Genomic DNA, 6,102 nt, shown 5'->3' with positions numbered 1-6,102 from the left:
TTCCCATATCTCCACACCCTTGCCGGCACTTGCTGTTTGTTTATTGATGAGTGCCATTCCTGACAGGTACGAGGTGATATCTCATTGTGGTTTTAATTTGTATTTCTATAATGATTAGTGGCATTGAGTATCTTTTCGTGTCTCTTGGCCAGCTGCATGTCCTCTTTGGAGAAGTGTCTATTCAGGTCCCTTGTCCATTTCTTAATTGAATTGGTTGTGTTTTTGGTGTTTAGTTTATAAATTTTGGATATTAACCTCTTACCAGATGTATTATTAAGTCATGATATTTTCTTCTAATTTTTTCAAGCAGTCTTAGTTTGATTGGCTATCACATTGACAGCTTCAGGTGGGGAACCAACATATATGCTTCCCTAGTTTCTCCTCTTGTTATTTTGTTTTATTGATTCTTCTGTTATATCTTTAGCTGATCATGCAGGGCCTCAACCCATGCCTGTGCTGGTGGTGGTGCTATTCCCAAAGCCCATCGCACTGCTGGCCACAAAAGGCAATAGCAGCTGGTGTCCACAAGTCATGGGGCAGAGAAAGGTGGAGTGAGGTGAACCACAGCAGGAAGCAGGTATAGGATGCACAGGGCCAGGGCAGAGCGGCCCAGGGCAGGACTACTGTACTTTTGTTAGAGGTTAATGCAAAGGAAGTTGTCATTTTTTTTCATTCAAGTTAACAGATGTCTAAATTCTATCCATGGACCCTTTGACCTGGATTTGTAGCTCTTGTCCTCACCCGTAAGCTCCATGAAATAGGATTCTTGTGTTTTGATCAGTGCCATATGATGGTGTATTGCATAAAACAAGTTCTGCTGCATGAATGGTGAATGGAATAAAATTATCAAGTACTAAACTGAATATTAGAATTTAGCAACATAATCTCCAGTCTCAAGAACTAATAGTGGCCCTGGCCAGTTGGCTCAGTGGTAGAGCGTCAGCCTGGCATGCAGAAGTCCCGGGTTCGATTCCCGGCCAGGGAACACAGGAGAAGCACCCATCTGCTTCTCCACCCCTCCCCCTCTCCTTCCTCTCTGTCTCTCTCTTCCCCTCCCACAGCCAAAGCTCCATTGGAGCAAAGTTGGCCCGGGCGATGAGGATGGCCCTGTGGCCTCTGCCTCAGGCGCTAGAATGGCTCTGGTTGCAACAGAGCAACGCCCCAGAAGGGCAGAGCATCGCCCCCTGGTGGGCATGCCGGGTGGATCCCAGTCGGGCGCATGCGGGAGTCTGTCTGACTGCCTCCCCGTTTCCAACTTCAGAAAAATACCAAAAAAAAAAAAAAAAGAATAGTATAACAGAAAATACAAACAATTAAGTAAAATCATGTGACCTTGGCCAAGTTTATAACTTTTCAGAGCCTCAGTCACTTCATATATAAAATGCATATAATAGTAATCATCGTTATAGGTTCAGTATGAGAATTCAATGAATATTAATATAGAAGCAATAGATACATACCATACATGTATAGGTAAATATATAGGTTTGTGTTATTTGTGTGAGAATAGTACCTACCACCTTTTGTTGTTTAACTATTTTCCATTATGATGAAGTCAAAGGAAGTACAAGGTACTCTGAAATTGCATAGCAGGGAAATATAATTTTATCGTGGGGATGAAAAATGCCTCACATAGCAAATTATGTTTCAAGCTGATACCTCAAGATTGGATGGAAGGTCGGCAATTAGAATTGAGGGGAGGCTTATGGGAAGGTGAAACAGTCAATATCTCTGAGACAGTAAGGAGCACAATATTTAGAGGAAAACATGTTCTTTGTGGCTGGAATAAAGTGTGAAGGGAAGGAGGAGTGGCAGGAGTTGCAGCTGGAGAGGTAAGCATAGGCTAAGGGTAGAAACAAAACTGCATGGTATTTATGTGTGCCTCTCCAAACCCCTACAATAGACATGATCACCACAAAGTTATTTTGTAGGAAAATAACGGTTGATAAGCCAGTATTTGCAGAATTGTTATGTGGATGATGTGTGTATTATTTTTGAAACTTTGGTGAGTTCAAATGGACTTTATTTGTCTTTCTGGGATTTTTTTTCTGGTGTTTATAAATTAAATGTAATAAACTACAAGTTACTAATTATTATATCTTTCTTAATATATATAGGAATTATTGGTGTTTGTTACTTCAGAAGTTAAAATGGACGTAGAATCGCCAAAATGTATTCATACACACACACGCACAGCCCTTAAGGAAAAAGTATATATTTCAGAACAGCAACATTGGCATTTTTCACACATGCTAAATAAATTATTGCTTATAGTTTTATATTGAAGCTACCCAACAAGCTTTTACTTGTAGTGGGGGTGGGGAATAGCTCTCCTTCCAAGCTGAGTATCTAATAGATTTGAAAGCAAACATAATATTTTATTAATTCCCCCTTGTTAAGTATTTTCCTCATGTAAACAGTTAAATTTTCCTGTTTAATCATTTCAAGCCATAATTATGAATTCCCCAAGAAAGAGGCATGCTCAAAAGTTTTAGATATAATTAATACTGTAGAGGTAATAACAGTTGCAGTTTTAAAAGTACTTGTTTATGTGTGCTATTTTTAAGTTCCAAAATGTATTTTCCTAAAATGACACTTATTTATTTGGTAAATAAGTTGTGTAAGAGAATCAGTTAATCTAATCCCTTCCTTTCTAAAGAAAGCACTCTTCCTAAGTCCAAATATCAAGTACAATTCTCCTCTTAGGTGAAACACAGAGTCCCCGACTTTAAATGTGTCTATTGTGCAAAATAAATGTTTTCTTAAATAAAAATACCCTTGTATTAGAACATTTTCCATACAAGCACAAGAGGCAAAGTCCATCTGAAAAAGTGCATGCTATATTTTATCCTAAGACAGAGGCGCGGAGCGGAGCTGAGCACACAGCAGCTTTATTTCAAAAGTACGAGCAGAAGAGGCAGTTTTTACCCTTAAAAGGCTGTGACGATAAGTGAAAATCAGCCAAAATTTCAGTGAGAATAAGATGATGTGTGGCAGGGGGACTCCACTCTGGGTCTAGTTAGGAAAAGAATGTGATCTAACGGCTTTGCCTCTTCCAGAGGACCGAGTAGATAGTGAAAGAGATTTGCAGATGCCCTGTTTTTTAGGCAGGAAGAATGCTCGTTAAATGCAGAACGCTGCTCTGGCTCCTGTGTTTGCTCAGAGGTGTAGGTTTTGTTCGACTGACGTATCAGATAGTCAGAGTGGTTACCACACCGACGTTGTAGCAGCTGCATAATAAATGACTGAAAGAATCATGTTAGGCATGCCCACCTAACCTAACTTGAATCATGCGAAAGGGGAGCTGTTGGAATTCTATTGACTTTCTGGTTCCCAGCAGTCGGCAGTAATAGAATGCTTTCAGGAAGATGACAGAATCAGGAGAAAGATGCTGTTTTGCACTATCTTGATTTGTTACACCAGCCAACTTATTGGCATGATGGAGTGACAGGAAAAACAGCTGGCATGGAAGGTAGGATTATTAAAGCTATTACATCATTATGAATACAATTAGTAGCTGACCATGACAAAGCATATGTTTAAACAAGCAGCTGTTGGTGGCTGGGGTTTGTTGCCGAGCTCTTCAAACTCTGCAAACAGTGTTGCTTTTACAAAATGGATTTGAAATTTTCCTTGTGTTGCGTTAGATTTTGGGGGGTTGTGTTTGCCTCCAACCTCAGGGAAACACTTCTGGGATAGAAATCAGTATTAGAAGATTTTAAAATAAAGTATTTTTCAAGAGTCTAGGTTTCTCCAGGTAGATGATGAAAGGGGGAGAGAAAAAAATCTATGGGGAAATCTACCCCAGCTCGGTTACATGCAGTTTAGTTACAAGGAGTGATTGATATATTGGCATATTCAAGCATGGAGAGGAATAAATGTATAGAATGTTTGAATAGGATGAAAATTGTTATACTTGGTTTTTATTTTACAAGGAGTTTGGCTGTCAGTCTCTTCTCATCAGTTTCTAGCTTTTGACATGTATTCAGTCATTCTGCATTATATGAAGAAAACGCATCAATATCTCCTACAGGCTTTTTCAACAACTCTAGCATCTGTTTCAGCTACTGAACTGTATTCACGTTTTGCCAAGTTGATGTCGACCCAGCTGGTCTATCATTTCTCACTTGATTACTGCTCTTAATTTCTCTGTATCAGCTTGTTTCAGATAGGGCTTTGAAAGCTATTAATGAAAATGACAGAACATGATAAACTGTTGAAAATTGGATCATTTATTTATTTAATTACTTTGGAACCTTTGTGAGTTTTGTTTTACGTTCTTTCTTGCCTGCGTGCAATTTTTAGAACGCTTTTGCTGTTTTTGCAATATTTCTTTCCCATTCGACCAATGGATTATACTTGTAAGTACTTTTAAACAAATGAAGCATGAGCCTGGACTGTATTTAGCTCCAAAAATAAAGTTTGGGGTAAAAGGAGAACAATTTAGGCTTTTTGCAAAAAGTATACATTTTTCTTTTATATTCTGTCTTCATATGTTGTCATAGGGATTTGTCAGTGAGTCTATATTGGACCAAACGTATTGAAATGATTTTTATCACCACTAGGGTAACAAGAAAATAAAACATTCAAAGCTGTTTTTAACAAGTGATTGCTTAAAACAGATGTCAAATAATATAGACATAGATTTTTCTGAGTGAAAAGCATTATTGATAACTATCAGTAAAATACAGAATCTTTCAGCTCTCTTCCTCATCTCCCCAGCAGTCTGAGTAGCCAAATCATCCAAGTTACTAGACTGTCATGTATGAACATCTAATATGACCTTTTGGTGTACACAACATTGCTCATATGTGCTGTACCTTTTCTGAAGTAATTGGAATATCCCAGTCAATCTGGGCAAGAAACACTACTGGCTGTTATGTAACTTTTTGCCCTGAATGTTAGTCCATGTTTTTCAATTACGTATTCCTCTTAGAAAGAGTGACTTAAGACAACATGCATTTAAATATCAGTGACTCAATTAGAACCTGATGGGCTTATTATATTACTTGGATTCATCTAAATTAATTACTAATTTATGTTTTGAAAAATAGTCACAGATTTTGATGAGTATTTTTTTAACCTTGAAGCATACATGATTATGGTTGAATATATAATTCATACATACAGCAGGAAACAAAATAGTTTTCTAGATGTATAGTTTCAGCAGCAAACATGTTAAATAGTATATATGTAGTTCGGGTAACTTAAGTCTTTCCTGTTAACACTTTTGAGCACTGTCTATACTTATGTACAGTCTCTTACAATACTTCTTTAATCTACGGAAAGCTCAGTGACTGACAGAGAATTTTGCATCCAAATGATACCAGGTTATTTCTTGATTGGTTGACAAAAATTGTCTGTATCTGTACTATTGTTTAAATACAGTTCTCTTGGGTTAATTTTGTTTTTCAACTTTATAATCATTTTAAGTGACAGTGCAAGTCTGGAAAAACTCTTTTATATTCCATCTTTAGTAGGACTCTCCTTTTGTGAATTGTCTCCTGTGAGAAAAAATGTGAGCTTCCTGTTAGCCTCACACTCCCTGTTACCATAGTTACTTTAAAAAGGCTTTTCTTTTCAATGAAGATAGTGTAATTTAAATTAGCCACTGGGCTCCCCAAACCATGTTTGTTTGTTTTTTTGTTTTCTTTTGTTTTGTTTTTTTGTTTTGTTTTTTACAATGAAAAGGATTTATTTTCATTTTTTAATTGAATGTATTGGGGGTGACATCGGTTAATAAAATTATATAGGTTTCAGGTGCATGGCTCTTTATGCATCATCTGTATATCGTACTGTGTGTTCACCACCCAGAGTCAAGTCTCTTTTCATCACCATTTATCTCTCATTTACCCTCTTCCAACTTCCGCCACCAGCCCCCTTTCCCTGGTAATCACCATACTATTGTCTGTGTCTGTGAGTTTGTTTGTTGTTGCTTAATCCCTTCACCTTTTCACCCAGCCCCCCTACTGCCTCCGCTCTGACAGCTGTCGGTCTCTGTATCTATAAGTCTGTTTCTATTTTGTCCGTTAGTTTCTCTTGTTTGTTGGATTCCACACCGTGAATATTTTGTTGGTAGTTTAAACTGCTTCGTTTGTGACT

At 37.7% G+C, this 6,102-nt stretch overlaps 1 pseudogene; it reads right to left on the bottom strand.

Moving 5' to 3' along the window:
* Positions 1–302: 302 nt before the first annotated feature.
* On the bottom strand, positions 303–485 carry LOC136385955 (overexpressed in colon carcinoma 1 protein homolog pseudogene; annotated as a pseudogene).
* Between the last annotated feature and the right edge of the window lie 5,617 nt (positions 486–6,102).

This window comes from Saccopteryx leptura, chromosome X, assembly GCF_036850995.1.
Source record: "Saccopteryx leptura isolate mSacLep1 chromosome X, mSacLep1_pri_phased_curated, whole genome shotgun sequence".
In the NCBI taxonomy this organism is placed as follows: Eukaryota; Metazoa; Chordata; class Mammalia; order Chiroptera; family Emballonuridae; genus Saccopteryx; species Saccopteryx leptura.
Note: the sequence above shows the minus strand (reverse complement) of the source record. Positions and strands in the feature narration are given on the sequence as shown.